The sequence below is a fragment of the Micromys minutus genome, assembly GCF_963924665.1.
Source record: "Micromys minutus genome assembly, chromosome: 20".
NCBI classification, from domain to species: domain Eukaryota; kingdom Metazoa; phylum Chordata; class Mammalia; order Rodentia; family Muridae; genus Micromys; species Micromys minutus.
Genome location: NC_137955.1, coordinates 7,523,134 through 7,544,380, shown reverse-complemented (window position 1 = coordinate 7,544,380; position 21,247 = coordinate 7,523,134).

Sequence of the window (21,247 nt, the reverse complement as noted above, 5' to 3'; positions counted from 1 at the left end):
TGGGTTATCTCACTCAGAATGATATTCTCTAGATGCAGCCATTTTCTTAAGAATTTGGTTAAGTCATTGTTTCTGGTGGCTGAATAGTATTCCATTGTGTAAATGTACCACAATTTTTGTATCCATTTATCTTCTGAAGGACATCTGGGTTCTTTCCAGCTTCTGGCTATTATAAATAGAGCTACTATGAACATTGTGGTGCATGTATCATTGTTGTGTATTAAAGTGTCTCTGGAGTATATGTCCAGAAGTGGAATAGCTGGGTCTTCAGGTAGTACTATATCCAATTTTCTGAGGTATCGCCAGACTGATTTCCAGAGTGGTTGTATTAGTATGAAACCCCACCAACAGTGGAGAAGTGTTCCTCTTTCTCCGCAGCCTCGCCAGTATCTGCTGTCATCAGAGTTTTGGATCTTGGCCAATCTGACTGGTGTGAGGTGAATTCTCAGGGTTGTTTTGATTTGCATTTCCCTGATGGCTAAAAATGATGAGCACTTCCTCAGATGTTTCTCGGCCACCGAATACTGTGTGTTTATAACACATATACTCATATTTTTATAAGGAAGCAATGAAGTGGATTAGTATAAAAATTTTAAACACACAGAGATATATCATGTTTAAAACATTTCTTAATAGGTTATACAGCAAAATGACAAGTCCAATAAGCTTGGTAAGTTAACACGATCCTTCCTGGACTTGTGTGAATTTTCCCTGAGACTCTGTGAAAATCTTCTCTGACCCTGTTTATGCTTTAATAGCAGTATTTCTATTCAAACATCTTAAAATGTGAACCAAAGATACCAAATACACCTCTTCTTCACACATACATACTCATACACACCCCAGGATGCAAGGTTGTAAGACCTGAAATTAGCAAATGGAAGTGGGCACATGAGGATATTCTGAAATTGACTTGACACTAGAGGGCCAATGAAACACGAACTTCTGTCCTGATGTCGTTACTTATTCACTGCCTAGTATTTTGGTTTGAAATCCATAAGCCTTTGTTACTTCATTTATTCATGATGGTGTAATATCGTACACTATGCACTATCTCATAATGTTACTGTAAGATCAAAGGGAGAAATTGGATATGATCATGTTCTGGGAAACTCTGCAGAACTAATAATTATATCTACTTTCAAGAAGCTTTGCATTAATTAGGGAGTAAAAGCAGATACAGCAGTTCAAAGAATAGAACTATTTTGTTCTTCCAAAATTTAAATATGACAGCTGCTCATTTGAAATTAGAGACCAAGAATTCTTTAAAATACAAGGGCTGACTGACACATAAGAAATCTGGACAGAAATGAAGAATCGTTTCTTAGGGCACATGTCCTCATTCAACAACAGCATAACCAAGTAGCAGTTAGTTACATTTCTGACAATGCTGAACATTTTTAGCAGTTGATAATAAGAAGGTGGAGATTAAAAGTATACAGTACTTATTAAAATGTATTAGCATTGAAAAATGGAGAAAATATAACAACACAAAGCTTTAGAATAATAACTATGTTTCTAATACAATCGCATGCTGCTGCTTGACTGACTGAGGTCTGTAAGCAACTAGCCATGACAACTGACCTGAGGTTTCAGGTTAAGGGCTCAGTACAAACTTAGAAATATAGAACAGTTGTTATGCTGTTTTAGTGATTTTTGCCCAAAGTAGTTTTGTAAAATTTCTCCTTTCTTTGACCTTTTTTCCCATTTTGTTTTTAGGCAGCATCTTACTACATAGTTCAGGCTGCATTAAAAGTGCAACCTTCCTTATTCAGCCTCTTGAATGTTGAGACAATAGTCACAAACCCGACATTCTCCTTCAGAACATTTTCTTTCCAAAACCCTAAAACCAGTACTTAAGAATGAAACCGTATTTTTAAATAAGGAAAATTTACATCTAATTAATTATGATGAGGTTATATAGGTGTGTGGTGGGTCTTACTACAATATGGCAATTGTTTTTAATAAAAGACATTTAGTCACAGAGATAGACTCATAAAGAGTACAAGAAGAAACTGTAAAATATGACCATCTTTCCCTACTTTGCAAGCGAAAGAAAGAGCCCTAGAGCATGTCATATACGCAGTGTGCAGAAGTGTTGCTACCGTCTCCGACCAGCAGAAAAGGAGTGACAACACAGCGTTCTTCTCAAAGCGGTTTATTTAGGAACCTTACAGGATGCCAGTGAAAATCTTTCTGTCCCCTTTCTCTCCCTCTTTCTGTTTCTCTTTCTCTTTTCCTTTCCCCCAAGCTCAGTCTCTTTTATCCTCTCTCAACTCTACCTCCTCAGTCCATGTTGCGTGGCTGCAGTTCATAGGTCCACGTCATCTGGCCTGATCTTGCATCATGGGTGCGCCTGCGCAGCTCACATGGTGGGAGTGGCTAATCTCAGGGGCAGGAGGAAGTCTGGTGCTAGTCACAAGACTAGGACAGAGTCCCAAGCGCCATCTTTGGACTGCCTCCACACCCGCTCTCCACACAGAAGGAATAGTACCATTTTTTATGTTTTACTTTCTAAAACTGAAATATAATAAGTGTCTTGTGCAAACCATTCCATTTGTAGTGCTTTCTGATGACAACCCAAAAAATTAAGAGAAATCACATCTAACTATAGGCTCTGAAAGTAACCAAAGAACTAGAAAAATTGAAGAGGCAGTGGTGTGTGTATCTGTGTGTGTGTGTCTGTGTGTGTTTGGGTGAGTGTGTGTATGTGTGTATGTGTTTGTGTGAGTGTGCAGGTGTGTGTCTCTGTGTGTGTATGTTCTGATTAGGGCTGTGCTTAAGTTTTTATGCTCAGGACTTTGACGAGTTAATTATTCCACTGTTAACTGCTTTACATTATAAGTTGCCACTGTGAGCAAGGTTGCCAGCAGCGCAGTTCTATATAAACATAGATATCTAAGAAGTATATTTAACAGCATTATAATTTAGTAAGTTAACAATAACGTATTCTATTTTTATGAATGTGACTTCCCAATTCAAGGACTTTTGACCAGGAGTTCAGTAATAGACATGAGATTCCTTCCTATGGCTCTGGTCTCAAAGCTAATTAGGACATGATAAGTTACTTAAGAACAATCAAGTGTAGGATTAGAGATATTTTTATACCTTATAAGAGAAAAGCATCTTCCTCAAATTTAGGTTGAGTAAATAGAGGAGCAAAGTGATCGTGGAGTCAAAACTATAACTGTCCTCTCCAGTCCTCTGCTATCACCTTTAAAGGATGATTCTTCTAAAGAAGGCTTTCAAATTTTATTTCATTTTCTTAGCATTTTCATTCCCGTATGGTACCTGAATAATAGGGTATGATGAATAATTTTGACTAAATAAAGTATTGTAAATAAGAAACAACATTAAAAGAAATTTAGTGTAATCTTCTCCATCAGGTATGTAATATCTGTGTTCAAATACAAAAGTAACAAAAAAATTTGCCATAATGTAATAGCAATAATACAAGAAGGCCAATCCATAAATATAAATAATTTTAAGATTTATATACATTGATATGGTTTTTAGAAAAATCAATATTATGTTATGAGAAATGTGTCTTGGCTAGTATTAATTCACATACAGATAATGTATGTTTTCCATGTTACTTTAGTTGTCTCTCCATCTGCTCTCCTTTTATTGCTCTATGTGCTTAATTGTTTGCTTTTTGTGGTGTTGGGAATTGAACCCCAGATCTTGTACATACTGGACTACCAGTGATGAATGCTGAGCTATAGAGAATTTACTTATTCCCTTCACCTTCTGTTTACTTTATATTTCAAGACAGGTTTATGTTAAATTTTTTGAGACTGGTTTTGAATTCACTTTGTGATGCAGGCTAGTTTCAATCCTGTAATCCTCCTATTTTGACACCTATACCATCAGAGAGAGTTCTGTGTATATATATAAACACACATATGCACACACACATGTATATATATATATATGTGTATACATATATGTATGTGTACATGTGTATATATATGTGCTTATGTATCTATCTATCTATATATATATATTCAACACAATATTATTACTTTTTAAGATGATTACTTCTAGCAGAAGCACAGAGCCAGCTATAGAAACTAATGATTGCTTTTCATTCACTTTTTTTTTTTTTTTTTTTTTACAAATAGTAATGAACAGAGTCACAAATGTCATCTTTTTTTCTATGAGAACATTCAGTGTACTGATTAGAGGTTCATCTCAATACTTTCTGGCTGTCATCTGTAATGAGAAGTAACTGTCCTGCTTGTGTATACTAATTTCAACCTAAGCAGTCTATTGGAAGATGCATTTGAGTCCCATCAAGGCAGCTGGCACAGCACTTCAGGAAGTTAGAGTGGGTTATTCCCTCATATATCAAAGTCTGTTTGCCAGTGTTATATATATTGACCTGTCCAACTCCCTTTTCGTGATTGATCGCTTCGCCACCCAGAGGATTTCCTTGTTGCTCTAGCCTAGCAAAGTTCTCCATAAGGCTTTAGATAATTAAAGGTACTCCTTATTTTTGTGTTGAAAAATCTGTAATTTTCCAGGAATAAGTTAAGGCCCTGTGCTCTCAAATTTGTTATTTTGCTATAGAACATGGATTTTCTCTTTATTTCCAAAGGAAGAACCTGTATTGAAGAGGATTGCAATGTACCTACATTTAGGTTTTATAATTTTGCAGATTGACTGACAAAGACAGTGTCAGTAGATTTCTGTTGACAGGAACATATGGAGAACTGTTTATTTGTTTTTAAAGGATGGAACAAATCATTCATCATTGCCTGCCATGAGGTGTCCTTATATCCTGGCATGTGACTATGACATATGAAAATGGAATGTCCATAGTTGTGTGAACAGGAAAAATAAAGGACCTAATAGGTTTTTTTTTTTTATGCCTGTATCCATGTGGCACTTGTAGAAGCCAAATTACCAAATATTACAACTATTATCAAAAGTCAAATATGACATTTCAAAATGAAATTGTCCCCAGCATTTAAGTTTGGTGATTAAAAAAGATTAGTACAATACCACAATTCTTGAAGAAATCAAGGTTGTAGGTTCAGCCATTCCAGAATAGGTTTGCAATGGTATCTTTACAGATCAGCAGAGACATTTTGTGTTTGTCGATTTTAATATTAATCTACTTTAGACACATCTTACTGCCTTTGTGTTGTGGAAGATTGTATGGGTGGCTAAAGAAGTTTCTTTTGTGATTCAACACGTCACAGAATATGACATCTTACATTTTTATGACCCTGACGTTTTTAGGACATCACTCTTTCAATATTATACTAATTCAGTGAGTTTGTTTAGCTAATTTTCTTGTAGAGCCCAATTTTCTCTTGCAATAATTGAATCCTCTGTGAAGTCCATCTTAATAAATTCCGAATACTCAAAGGAAGAGATTGTAGGGAACATAAGAGAGAAGAACCTGACAGTAGTTTGACTTTCCCAGATTCAACGGACAAAGTGAATTACTCTCAGAAACACATTTATTTATTGCATCACTGAAGGTAAATGTAGTTGCAGTGTGGATCATTCATGTGTGTGTATCATTAGATGTCTCAGTATAATTGAGAAATGACCATATTCATAAAAATTATAAAAGTATTATAAAAATAATTTTTATTTAACTTAGAATAATTTACCTACATGAGACTAGAAAATCAGAGATGTATTAATGATGAAAAAGTACATACAAAGATATAATTCAGACTCATGTAACCATCTCTTGGAACTGCTACTTTCCTGAAGAAATGCTTACATGCAAACCCTCAATTCTTATTGATGGCTACATGCACCCAAATAGATACAAGTAAATGCAATTCCAAAGGAATAAAGTATTTTATGGTTGGAGCACAGAACTATATGTTCTACAGTAATCTATTGGTACTTTTATGTTTGTATAAAAGGTTTGTTTGAATGTGTCTATTAAACATGGAGCACACTGTAGAGAAAATTACTCAGGAGGAAAATTTGCATTGTCATTGTTACTTCCTCCTCCATTGGATGCTATAGAATAATTTTCTACCTACACACATATTCAAAGCCTGTGGTCTAATGTATCTAAAACTCATTTATAATAACTACCCTTACTTTCTTTATTTCAACTTAGTTAAGTCACTGATAGTGTTAGGGCTACTTGGGTTTTAGTATGACCAAAATGAAGAGTTATTTTGAACAATATATATGAGCAGAGGTTCCTAAATAGCTCCACTGTGTTACAGATTTAAATAATCAGTTTAAAAATGAAAATGATACAGATTAAGATGTTTGCAGCTAACTATCAAACTGAGCACAAGGACCCCAATGGAGAAGATAGACAAAGGACTGAAGAAGCTGAAGGTGTTTGCAACCTCATGGGAAGATCAACAATATCATACCTCTACAGAGCTCCAAGTGACCAAACCACCAAACAAAGAGTTTACATAGGGGGACCCATCGCTCCAGCTGCATTTGTAACAGAGCATGGCATAGTCTGGCATCAATAGGAAGAGAAGCCCTTGGTCCTGTAAAGACTCATTTCTCTAGGGTAGTGGAATGCCATGGTGTTGAGGTGGGAGTGGGTAGGTGGGAGAGGGAGCACCTTCATAGAAGGAGGGGAAGAGGGATGGGAGAGGAGGGGAGTGGGAAAGGAGCTAACATTTGAAATGTAAATATATAAGCTATCCAATAAAAAAAGGAAAAAATTAAAGCAATAATAAAGGACAATTGTGTCTTTTGTCAGGAAAGTTACACAATACTGAACTCTGAGAGAAATAAAGACAGATTTTACTTGATGTCCAAGTAAATACTTATCACCATTCCCAAGTACTAACCATTGCATAGAAAAACTGCCTTCTGATAAAGACATTTAACAGAAAGAAAATTTTAAGGTTCTATGTCATGCCCTTGCATATGTGTTTTATAAATTGTCACACGGTTTTCAGATGGAGACTGGACTGTGTGTTAAAAGGCGGTCACTAAATCTGTTACTCACGGATGCTGGCTGCACACTGGGAGGTCAGGTGGGGTGCTGGATGAAGAACTTGCATTTGTTCTCGTTGTTTGTCATTTTCCTTAGCTCCTGATGATAGATAATAATAATGAGTATTCCAGGAAATTGAAAGTTGTACAGCTTCTCAGGACCTCACACTGGGAGTTACTGAGTACTAGCTCTGTCACATTCTACAGATCCAACAACTGATATATAAGACAGGACATTAGAATCTATCTTGTGATACAGAGGTAGCAAAATGACTTGAAAGATATTATAAGAGGAGCTATGCTTTAGGCCACCTGAAATTTAAAATTTCCACAGATCTAATGAAGTACTCAGTTTTTGTTATACACATTCTCTCCATCTTTCGAGTAACGCATTTTCAGAATTGTTACTGGTTCCATAGCTAATTCACCAGAAAAGATTTATTTAGTGTTCTATTATATTTCTCTTCTCATTCATTCAATTGTTTGTTCGTTTGTCCCTTTCTTCTTTCCCCTTTTTTCTTCTATTTTCTCTTACTTGTTCTCTCCTTATTTCTCCCATCTCATTTTCTCATTAGTAATTTCTGGATAATGTATGCACATGGCTAAATTACAACAAGAAATATGAGTAGAAGCAACATGTATTCCTTCCAGACTCTTTGACGTGTATTTATCTAACCTGTTCTCACCAGCTTGGAAATGATATGAACCAGTGAAACCATAAAAGCTGCATTATCTTTCCTAACAATCTCAAGATTTATATCTTAAAATATGCCCACTTTATTCTAAACTCTCTGTCGCCACCTTAACCTGCCTTTTTTTAAGTATATTTTTCTAGAGTATTTTATAGTATATTTCTCAATATGTATATTGACCTGCTATATTTATTGATCTCTTAGTTTTATACACTTCAGACATCTTTGCCTAGCACATTTTAATATATAACTCATCTACTATATAAAATAGTTCATTTTTATTGGATAAAGAAAGACTTTAGGGCTGGAGATGGCTCAGTGGTTAAGAGATCTTCCAAGGTCCTGAGTTCAAATCCCAGCAACCACAGGTGGATCACAACCATTTGTAATGAGATCTGATGCCCTCATCTGGTGTGTCTGAAGACAGTCACAGTGCACTCATATAGTAAATAAATAAAACCTTTTTAAAACAGACTTTAGATACAGGATTGGATAACAATAGCAACTTTTAAGTCCACATTAGTGATCATATACGGTAGGTATTTTCTGTAACTACCATAAAGTTTTTATGTGTAAGAGTTGATAAAATACTCAACTTCCACAGTCCTGATTGAGCACAAGAATTAGCTTGCCCATAATAATATCCTCTCTACATAAAAATAGGGGCAAGAACATAGTAGACTTGTATGTAATGTTGCCAAAGTAAACTTTTCTAACAATGAACATTTTCTTTAACAGATATCAGGAAAAAGAAAATAATTATCAATAATTATATCTAAGAAAGGATAAAAATTGTTTAAAAATTTCAGATTAAATTCAATAAGAAGTAGTTATACAATCAAATTTTACAAAAGTCATAATATAAACTTCAATTAATTATTCTCTTTTCAAGTTGAATGGACAAAAAGAAACTGAAAAAGGAATTTTTACTGAAGAGATTTGGGGCTTCTAGAGAACTTTCCGATATCCTTTACAGCCCTGTGCATATATTAATATTTCTACATATGGCCTCTAAAGATAGTTACAGATGTTTGAGCTAACAAGCATTAAAAGTACAGTAGTGGAAGGAAATGGCCAACAAAAAGACAGAAATTCCCTAGGAATTATTAGATTTAGAATAAGGGAATGATTCTTTCCTTTTCCTCTCTAAGATGCTCCAAAGCTCCAAATTATCAAAAAGAAGAAATGTACTATGACAGTAGAGATGGAGAACAAACAGGTCTACCATTCAAGATTCTCAAAATAGCACATCAATAAGAAAAGAAGGAATATGGTGAAACTGTTTTTACAAAGTCAGTAGTACCCAGATTCCCAAACCTGGTAAACATACAATAACAAAAGATAGGCCAATCATACAGATGAATTCAAGTGTAAAAATTCTCAACAAAACACTTGCAAACCAAATACAAAAAGACACTAAAGCTTTTTCTTTTCTAACGAGCTTTCATAATGATAGCAAGTGCTATGTAGAATGCTATAAGAGGAAAAAAGAAAAAACATCAATTGTGTTCTCTAGCTGTGGACTCTGAATGTTGCAGTTCAAACCTGCTAGGCATGATGAGCCCACCAGTGTAGTAGCAATACAACAACAGGTGTAACCAACACTTTTGTTAGGATTTGGTTTCACAAGATGGAATCCATGCCTAGTATTGGTCAAAAACTTATGACACAGCATAACTGTGTGTATCATAAACTACAGGGGGAATCTACTATTTAATATTTTGGTAAATGAGCATGTTATCCAGCTAAAATAACAACATAACAATATGTAGATAGATGATAGATAGATAGATAGATAGATAGATAGATAGATAGATAGAAATAGATACAGATATATACATACATAAGTTAACACTGATCTTAGCTTGCCAATAGAAGTTGTTATTAAAATCTATTTACAGTGGGATGAAGTAAATGCAGATACTCAAAGTAGGTAAAGTTGATGAGGTCACATGCCTGTAGAGTACACATCTCTAATTGTGACATCTATACCATTTCTGCCAAGTCTCCGGGACAATTCTAGAAAAGCGTTTGTGAAAAATAGAAGTGCCAAAGGAGAAAAAAGGATTGTGGAGGATGCAGGCTTTGATTTTTAAAATCTACATTTAGTAAGTGTTCTCAAATTCCATGACCCTAGCCCTTCTATCCCACTGTCCAAAGGTAGGGGGAAAAGATTGTAAATAGGGCAAAGAGATGTGGACCTGTTTAGAAGTAGTTTTTTGGGGGAGATTCCAATCTGTCAGGATATCAGCAATCCAGTTCAGTAGTGTCAAGATAACAAATGCAAGTCCAACAGAAATAGCCAGGTCTCTACTGAATTAACAAGAGTGAGAAGAAGCAATCAAAACCAGCCAGGACACCATGGAAAGGTCTCTGTCATGACTCTATCAACAAAGTGAAGATTAGGAATGACTGGAGACCAACAAACTTTGCATAGCTAGCTATGAAAGTGCTGTCACTTTTCCTTCAGTCCTATTTATACTCTCTCTAAATATCACATGTACTCCCAGAGGTCCTGCTTTAGCAAAATTCATGAGTCTGCATCACATCATACAACCAGAAACTTCCACTTCAGTGGGATACTGTAATTTTCATAAAACACTGCTATTGCACACATATGCACAAAGCATCAAGAACTACACAAACCAGGGGCCAAAAATGTTCCATTCTGGTTGGAAAAGGTTTCACAGGATACCAACCCTACTTGAGGCACTGTTAGTAATTAGTGTTTGCTACCATGTTAGCCACATATTCCTCTCTGCTATAGCCACTGATGAGTTGCCCTTATTAAAGAAAATAAAACCCTACCCCTGCTCCTACAACCAACAGCAGTTAGGGGCTTTGGAGCACCAAGAAATGTATGAAGGCAGAACTAATTGTTAAGAAGAAGAGGTTCAATGAGAGATTTAAAAACATAAAGGATGATAGCTCCATATGATCAAAATACATTATATATAATACAATTTTAGTAAAAAGTACAGTATAATTATAAAACAATACATGTTTTAAAAATGTTAAAGAACAGTCTCCAGATAATTTTTTATTCTGTCTGTGCTCCAATTTTTTTCTTGTATTTGCACTTGAAAGGAGGAATTTTTGAGGTGACTGGGTGAACTCACCCTTCAACCAGGGGCTAAGTCTATCCACTGGATTTAGTCTTCCTTCTTCTGAGAAGAACTGTAACATCCACACTTTGTTGAAGTCTTCTTTCTTCATGGGTTTCATGTGGTTGTGAGTTGTATTGTGGGTATTCTGAGCTTCTTTTTGTCTAATATCCACTTATCAGTGAGTACATACCATGTAAGATATTTTGTGACTGGATTCCCTCACTTAGGATGATATTTTCAAGTTTCATCTATTTACTTGCAGATTTCATAAAGTCTTTGTATTTTATAGCTGAGTAGTACTCCATGAGTAGTACCACATTTTCTGTAGCCATTCCTTGGCTGAAGTACATGTGGGTTGTTTCTAGCTTCTTGTTATCATAAATAAGGCTGCTTTGGGCATAGTGAAATGTGTTCTTGTTATATGTTGGAGCATCTTTTTGTTATATACCCAGGTATATATGGTATAGATGGGCCCTGAGGTAGAACTATTTTTTAATTTTCTGAGGAACCACCAGAAAAATTTCCAGAAATTTCTGGAAATCAGTCTGGTGGTTCCTCAGAAAATTGGGTATAGACCCAGATATACCACTCCTGAACATATGCCCAAAAGACACTTCAACATATAACAAGGCCACATGCTCCACTATCTTCATAACAGCCTTATTTATAATAGCCAGAAGCTGGAAAGAACCCAGATGTCCTTCAACAAAGAGATGGCTACAAAAACAACGTGGTACATTTACAAAATCCAGTACTACTCAGCTATTAAAAACAATGACTACATGAAATTCTTAGGCAAGGATTGAACTTGAAGAGGACTGGATGGAACTTGGAAATATCATCCTGAGTGAGGTAACTCAGTCACAAAAGAGCACACATGATATGTACTCACTGGTAAGCGGGTACTTGCCCAAAAGCTCTGAATAACCAAGAAACAATTCACAGACAATATGAAGCTCATAAAGAATGAAGACCAAAATCCAAATTCTTCTTAGAAGGGAGGACAAAGTAGTCAAGGGAGGTAATACAGGGACAAATTGTGTAGCAGAGTCTGAAGGAAAGGCCGTCCAGAGACTGCCTCACCTGGAAATTCAATATGTAGCCACCAAACACAGTCACTATTGCTGATGCCAAGAAATACTTGTTGATAAGAGCCTGATATCAATGTCTCTTCAGAGGCTCTGCCAGAATCATACTGATACAGATGAAGATAATTGCAGCATACCATCAGATTGAGCACGGAACCCCAGTGGAGGAGCTAGAGAAAGGACTGAGGAGCTGAACAACATTATCAACCAACCAGACCCCTGAAGCTCCTGGGTACTGAAACATATGGAAGTGTTATGGGCAAAGAAGCTTCTTTTACAGAGCTATGAGTGACTGCAGACTCTTTACAGAGAATGAGGGACATTCAAGGCTTCTTTGCTTCATATTCCTCCGCAAAGGAAGACATGGTTCAGATAGGAAGCTACTGAAGACACAGTTCTTTAAAAGAACTTTAAAATCTGCTGATGTGTAGCTCTTTATAGACTAAATTTTCTTTAAGGGGCTGGGAGTTTGAGAACATGAACAGCACAAATTGGACTTGCTGTTTGTTTGTTTGTTTGTTTTTTTGTTTGCTGAGAGGTTGGTCTAGTGAGAGGGTGTCTCAAGGGACCTGTGAAGAGTAGAGATTGTGATCAAGGTGTATTGTACAAATTTCTAAGTAATAATATTATGTTGGGGGAAAAGGAAAAAAGAAAGAAAGTCTCTCATGAATTTTCAGACATGAGTATACTTTTCACACACCCAACTTGATAGAATTAGCAGAAGACCAGATTTGATTACACCAGAAATAAAGCCATGTGTTCTCTTGTGTCCATAACAGAAAACTTAACAAAAGCAATTTAAAGCAAGAAGGGTTTAACTTGACTCATACTTTCAAGATTAGGTGCACCAGCATCACCAGGGAGTTGTGGCAGCAGAAGTGTGAAGAAGCTGGTTGGGCCGCATTAGCATTAAGACAGAGGGATGAATTCCTTCTTGGTGGGCAAGCTCACTTTCACTTTTGTTGTACATAGGACTCAAGCCAATAGCACTGCAGCACCAACATTTGGATTTACATCTTCTCCCCTCACCTAAACCATTTCAGAAAAGCTCTCATAGACATACTCACAGAGGAGTTTCTATTTTTGTTTTAAAAATTTTTAAATAAAACTTTATAATGTATTCACATTTAAGTTGAGACATTCAGTACCTCTTTTAAAATTTAGAATCAATAACATTATATGCCAAAAGGAAGTTATAAGTTGATGTTTGTGCAGAGATGGCAAAAATATATGTTTATATTTATGATAATTTGATAAATATCATAAATGCATATAATATATATATACATATATATACATATATATATATGATAAATTGATGATAGGGAGATAGATGATTGAGAACCAGAGGATATATAGATGATAGATAGATGATAGACAGATGATAGATAGATAGATAGATAGATAGATAGATAGATAGATAGATAGATAGATAGGATAGGTATATAAAGCAAACAACAGAAAAATCTTCACAGGCAAAGTAAAATACAGGATATCTATTTTCTTCACTTCTTGATATATTGTGTATACCCAGAAGTCCTTTGAAATTCTCTGGTTTTAATTTCAACTTTAATACGATCTGTTAATAGTTTATGTAACCTAAGTTAAAATCTAAACTTTAAGACTGTAAGCACCAGTGGTTGCTTACTGAAATAAGACTTGCTATAATGGACAGAGGAAATGACATCCTAACCTAGATTGAAGGGGTCTCAGAAAGACTGAGGCTGACACAAATTTATTGAAAGCAATCAGTTATTTTTATACTCTCTTGTCAGAAACAAAATGCAATGGCAGTTGCCATAAAAACAATTGTAGTTGTCAAGATACAGTAAAGTTTGTGATATAAACAAGATACACAAGGTTAATGTCTAAGACTGATTGTCTATCCTAGCTTCTTTAAGTTTTGGTAACTCTAGACACTGCAGAGATACACAGGTGGGCTGAATACTCTACTGCTTAAAAAAATGCTTTGGTTTCTCAAAAACTGAGAAAGCTATACACTGCTTCAGGAGCCACAAACTCTAACAGGAAAGAGCTAAAACACATGCTGATGAAGGTAGGAAGAACAAGCCAACTCCATGACTCTCTGAAGTTCTCCCTTATTTATTCATGTTTTTAAATCTCAGGGTATGCAAGCCATTCTTCAAAGCAGACATCTAGTAGCAAATAATTCCTAAGTCTATTATACTTCTTAGTATAACCAATAACAAAACTCACAGATTTTCCTATGAACCACAGTTTGGAAGTCCAATTGCAGACAGAAAAATAATGACCCAAAATCTTTGATAGGTTTTGCAAAGCATAAGGAGAGGGTAATTCATCTACTTGGAATGCTCAATATTTAATATTTCATCATGTAAGGCTTAAACATCAATACCCAAATTGCCATGTGACCATTTTCCTGTAAGGTGATTATTAATCTGGCTCTAATTAAGTTGATAATCATTATCATTGACATGAATGTTATTATATCTCCAGTGAACAAAGCAAAACACATGAGGATTAGGTACATAAGCTTTAAATATCTCAACGACAATGGAGATGACATAGCCAAGAAAAGAATTCTGCACATATCTATCCTCTGAGAGCTCACTAATTCTTTTCCTTTAAATCACTGATTTCTTCATCTGAATCATTGTTGGTAGAAGGGCTCTCCTCTTCTTGGTTCAATGACTCTATCTCCTCATTCTTTTCCATTGCTTCTGTGGATCCTCTCTAGATGCTTTTGAACCTATCTTCCACAGGTTGAGTCAGTCTTTCACATATATACACTGGCATTTCAGCACCTGAAAAAGAAACACAAACATAGCCTGGACTCCAGTAATATACTGAATCTAGTCTGTCTGTCTTAGTTACAGTTTTAGACTGTAAACAGAAACTATGACCAAGGCAACTCCTGTAAGGTTAACATTTACTTATGGCTTACTCACAGGTTCAGAAGTTCAGTCCATTATCTTAAGGGTGGTTGCATGAAAGAATCCAGGCAGGAGTGGTACCAGAGGACTTAAATTATCTCCATCTTGTTCTGAAGGCACACAGGAAAAAATTGGCTCTCACTTGATTGGAGGATGGTCTCAAAACCCATCACAGTGACACATTTCCTCCAACAAAGCACCACCTTCTCCAACAAGGTCATACTTCCTAGTATTGATACTCCCTGGTAAGCATATTCAAACCACCACACTGTCCAAATTACCTGACATGACATCTCTCAGTGGACCATGATCCAGAATTTTTTGGAGGGACTCAAAAAAGTTCTTCAGAAGTAAGGCTATTTTTGCCAATTTTATAAGATTAAAGTATATAAAATAGAAGATGAAATAATATGAGGAGTAGCTGTACTGTCCTTCTCCCCTCCTGTATCTTTATGTAACATTTAAGTGATTCATTAGCTCTTTATACAAAGGATTGATCTTGGGGTTATATATAATGCCTCTAATGCTGGTTATAGCATACTATTAGAAAAATTCCTGAAAAGGCTTGGTAGTGTATGATGGACCATTATCTATTTTTAGAAATAGGCTCTGAAAAAAAGGTAGTAACATCATTATCTGTTTTCTACTGGTAAAGGAACAATGAAAATGCGCAATGAATAGGTGTCAACAATGGCATGAACATATATTAACTTCCCACAGCTTGGGACTTGAGTAACATTCATGTGTCAATGTGATTTGGCAATAATACTCTGAGACTTATAGCATAAGCAGGAAGGGGCATTATATTAAGTTTTGCACATGAATGGCACTCCTTAACTTTCAAATGAGCCTGAACATGATGAAAATTGAGTTTTCAATGCAGAGGCATTTTGATGAAAGTGTGAATGACATTCTCATGCATTCTTTAAGCTGTAAGTTCCTGGGAAAAGGGGCAGTGCTAAAAGCCTTTGCATTTCTATCAGACAGAGGTTCTGCAAGATTAGAATGTGACCCAGTATGTACAACATAAGCTGGATTTTCCCATGTGTGCAATTTTTGTTGAATTAATTGTATACTAGAGGTATCTGGTAGAGTGATTCATGTTGGTTCTAGACACTACCCTGCCAGCACTATGTATTACAGATCCGCATGTAAGTTTAGAGGTTGAAAGTTACAAGGTGTTGCAAGGTGATGTAAATCTTGTGTAATCCCATCTCTTCTGCATCTTTTTTCTGAGTGAGTAAAAGTCAGTGAAACATCTCTAGAAACCTTAAAAAATTTGTGGCATTTACAAAAACTACCTTTGCAGAGAATATTTGCTGAATCCTAGTGCTTTTAGGAAATAAAATAACATGTTTTGATTAAAAAAAAACACTAATGTTATTGGAAGGAATGTGTTTGTTAATTTGAAAGGTATGTACATCAAAAATCATTGCTAAAACATCAAAATAACAAAATTACAGCTAGATTTTTATCATATGCAATACAAATTTTTGTTGTTTGTTGTCTGAGTCACTATTTTGTATAAAAGCTACCTTGAATTATCAATTCAGTAAGTATAAGTCAATATGAAAAGATAAATTTTTTTGCACTGATTGAGAGACTTGTCTATTCTATTGATCCCTCATCTCAAAGAAATTTTGTGGAAATGTAGGAAGAAGGAATAACTAAAAATGCAGGAACCACATGGGGATTTGAAATACTCTAAAACTGGATGCTTCTAAGGACATTTTCTGCCTACTTTAGTGGTATATGTACAAGGCTCAATCCATTCTTTAGAAAGCAGAAAAGGAGAAGGAGGATGATGAGGAGGAGGAGGATAAGGAGGAGGAGGAAGAGGATCGACCAGGATTCCTTTTAATTATACCAACTAAAGATTACAGGAATTTTTAGTTGTGGAAATTTTTAACATAGGTCTCATCCAATTGATGTCCTATATCAGTTTCTGAAGATTATTTATTTTTTAAGGTGTAGTCCCTAATTTCCACCTTTAGAGGAATGATTGCTGAAGGAACTTTCCTGAATATGCAAATAGGATAGTGCATTGTGTATTCTCAGGAGCCATAACCATTTCACAATGAAATATTCCATTTTTTTTCTCTCAGCAAACAAATCTTTTAGCATTCTATTATTATTGCCAGGAAGGAAAATATCATTCATATAATGTAAAATAAAAGTGAGAGGAAATAGTTCTCTAGTTCCATTTAAAGCAGTAGCAACACATTTTTGACCCAATATTGGCCTATTTGCCACTTCTTGAGGCAAAACTGTCAAATGATATATTTTCATATAAGTCTAGGTAAGTTAAGGGATGTACATCGAAAACAAATATTTTACAACTTTTAGGATGCAAAGCTACAGTATGAAAACAGTTCTTTAAATATAGCATTATATTAGGCCACTCCTTATGTGAGAAACTTCTTTAGTAACACAGTAGGAGAGGACACAGAGCAGTAAAGAAACACCTCCATGGTGTCAGTCCAGACACTTGATGTATTGGTGATAGGAATCAGAGCAGAAGAATCACCAAAATCAACTCAAGAATGAGGAAAACACTAACTTCATCACACAGAGAGACACTGAATAATATTTATTCACATTCTAATTCTTCTATGCCTTGTGTTCTATTTTTTTCTGGTCAGTTTTACTTTTAATTGTGTCACTTTTATCGATTCCTGTTTTTATTTCTTTCCAAAGCTAAGTAGCATCATTGGGAATTTTCTCCAGTCCTCATTAGGATCACCTTTATGGATTCCAGCGAGTTTCCACTGCACTACATTTCCACACTACCTCCAAATGCCCTCACCCCAGTTCCAGCATTCTTTCTGTGCACTATCTCTCTCCCACCTGTCTCAAATTCACCCATACAAATTTATTCTATTTCCCCCTTCCAGGGAAATACATTCATTCACCTAAACCCCTTTCTATTTATGGAATGTCTCTAGGTCTGCAGATTGTAGCTTGGTTATTATGTGGTGGTGAGATGGGATGGAGAGATAGAGTCCAGGGAGAGATAGTTTGAATTATAATGGGAAGTGTGGTATTGTCATGGAAACATAGTGTAGTGAAAACTTCTTATAGAATCTATAAAGGTGGTTCTAATGAGGCCTCCTAGTAATAGAAGATACTAAGTTTAAATTGGATATCTCTTATAGCCAGACAAGACTTCCAATGTGAGAATAGGTTGTATTCAGTTGAGTGTCGCCCAAGGGGTTCCCATGGAAATCCTCAAGCAACCCAGGCTGTTGTTAAAACAAAAGGTTGCTCTCTGCAAACTGACAATTACCAACAACAACACCCACACAAGTCATTTAGAGAAGTCCAACTGGTGCCTACATGGGCCTTTACCTCTATGTTCTAATTTGCTCGATGTAGAAACATTCTCTAGAAGCTACTGAAAGAAATATAGGACACCAACCCAGCAATAAAACCTCTGACCTACAATTTGTCTTGACAAAACCTCTGACCTCCAATTTATCTCATCTATAAATATGCTAGGTCAATGATAGCACAGAATTTGCAGACATAATGTCTGAGTTGATTTAAGACCCACTCCATAAAAAGAACCTCTTGCTTTTCACTACTTATGTAACCATGAACCAGATAATAGATAGTCCACATACCTATGGTAATACTAGGTAAAAGAACAAACACAAACAAACCTAATAAACAAGAAATAATAAAACAATTTCTTTTCAATTGGATATTCTCTGTATTTACATTTCAGATGTTCTCCCCTTCTCACCAATCTCATTCCCCCCCCCCATTACTTCCATGAAGATTGTCCTCCCAATATCCCTCTCCCACCTGAACACAATGGGAAAAAAATTCTTTGTTGAACCAAAGTCTTCTCTTCTCATTGATGCCAGAGAATGACATCCTTGGGCCATAGGTCTCTCCATGCGAACTCATTCGTTGGGAATAAAATTATTTCTAATGACACTCTACTATACACATTGATTAATAGCTCATTCACTAATCACCAGAGAGGATTCCTCAGGTATCAAATGGGAGCATATGCAAAATCCCAGAGACAGACATTATGTAGAAAGACAGCATAGACTGGACACCTTCACAAATACATCTCCTTAGAACTCATGGAATCTTATGGAGGAGGAGGCAGAGATAGCCAAGGGGAATGGAGTACATTAAGAGAACAAGGACTTCAGAATCAACAAAGCATGGTACATATGAGCTCAAAGAGAATGAAGCAAGGCATAAATAGGTGTGCACTAGGTCCTCACCATATATATTATAGTCATTAACATAGTGTATTTAGGTGTCTCCTGACTGTGAGAACTAGTAGTTCTCTGACACTTGAAATTTATGTGGTCTGTGAATTATATCCTGAGTATTCACAGCTTTGGGGCTAATATAAACTTATCAGTGAGTACATACCATGTGTGTTCTGTTATGATTGAGTTACCTCAATCAAAATGATATTATCTAGATCCATCCATTTTCCTAAGAATTTCATGGAATCATTGTTTTTAGTAGCTGAGAAGTACTTCATTGTGTAAATAAGACTGCTATGGACATAGTAGAACATATGTCCTTATTACATGTTGGAATATCTGTGGGCTTATGCCCAGGAGTGATATAACTGGGTCTTCAGGTAGTACTTTGTCCAGTTTTCTAAAGAACTACCAGACTAATTTCCAGAGTGGTTGTACCATCTTGCAGTCCCACCAACAATAGAGGAGTATTCCTCATTCTCTACATCCTTGCTAGAATCTGCTGTCACCTGATGTTTTGATCTTAGCCATTCTGACTGGTGTGAAGTAGAATCTCAGACTTGTTTTGATTTACATTTCCCTGATGACTAAAGATGTTGAACATCTCTGTATGTTCTTCATAGCCATTCTATATTCTCAGTTTAGAATTCTGTGTTTAGCTCTGTTTCTCACTTTTTAATAAGATTATTTGATTCCTTGGAATCTAACATCTTGAGTTCTTTGTATATATTGGATATTTGCCCACTATCAGATATAGGATTGGTAAAAATCTTTTTCTAATAGGTTGGTTTGCTGCTGTCCTAATGAAAGTGTCCCTTGCCTTACAGAAACTTCTCAAATGAGATTCCATTTGTCTATTGTTGATCTTAGAGCATATTGGTGTTCCGCTCAGGAAATTTCCCCCTGTGCCCATGTGTTCAAGGCTCTTCTCCACTTTCTCCTCTATTAGTTTAAATGTACTAGTTTTATGTAGAGTTTCTTTATCCACTTATACTTCAACTTTTTACCAGGGGATAAGAATAGATCAATTTGCATTCTTCTACATGTTGACCACCTGTTGATCAGCACAATTTATTAATCATGCTGTCTTTTTTCCATTGGATGGTTTCAGTACTCTGCCAAATATCAAGTAACCATAGGTATGTGGTTTCATTTCTGGGTCTTTAATTCTATTCCATTGATCTATCTTCTTGTCTCTGTACCAATACCACATAGTTCTTATCACTATTCCTCTGTAATACAGCTTTCAGTTAGGGATCATGAGATTCCCAGAATTTCTTTTATTGTTAAGGATAGTTTTCATTATGCTGAGTTTTTGTTATTCCAAATAAATTTACAAATTGTTCTTTCTAACTCTATGAAGAATTGAGTTGGAATTTTGATCAGGATTGTATTCAGACTGTAGATTGCTTTTGGCAAGATTTTGGCCCTTTTTAGTACATTATTCCTGCCATGAGCATGGGAGATATTTCCATCTTCTGACATCTTCTTCAAATTCTTTCTTCAGAGACTTGAAGTTCTTGTCATACAGATCTTTCACTTGCTCCGTCAGAATCACACCAGGATATTTTATATTGTTTGTGACTATTTTGTAGGCTTTTGTTTCCCTAATTCTTTTTCTTGCCTGTTTATCCTTTGAGTAGAACAATGCTACTAATATGTTTGAGTAACTTTTATATCCAGTCACTTTGCTGAAGTTGTTTATAAGTTTTAAAAGTTCTCTGGTAGAATTTTGGGGGTTACTAATTTATGCTGTCACATAGTATGAAATTAGTGATATTTTGACTTCTTCATTTCTAATTTCTATCCCTTTAACCTCTTTCTTTTGTCTAATTGCTCTGACTAGGTCTTTGAGTAATATATTAAAATAATAGGATGTGAGTGGGCAGCTTTGTCTAGTCCCTAATTTTAGTAGGATTTCTTTAATACCAATAAATGGGTCTCTATCCATTTAGTTTGATGTTGGCTACTTGTTTGCTCTTATTATGCTTAGGTATGTGTCATGAATTCTTGATCTTTTCAAGAGTTTTACCATGAGGGTGTTTTGGGTTTTTTCAAATGTTTTGTCAGTAACTAGAGTAGAACAATTTATTTTCAACAAAAGGAAATATCAAAAAATGAAAAAAGAAACAGCAGTAATAATCTTTTAGTTAAAAATAACAGACATACGTACAGACACACACACACACACACACACACACACACACACACACATACACTGAAAGCACCGTGTTAATTCATAAAATTACCCTGTTGTCCAACTGA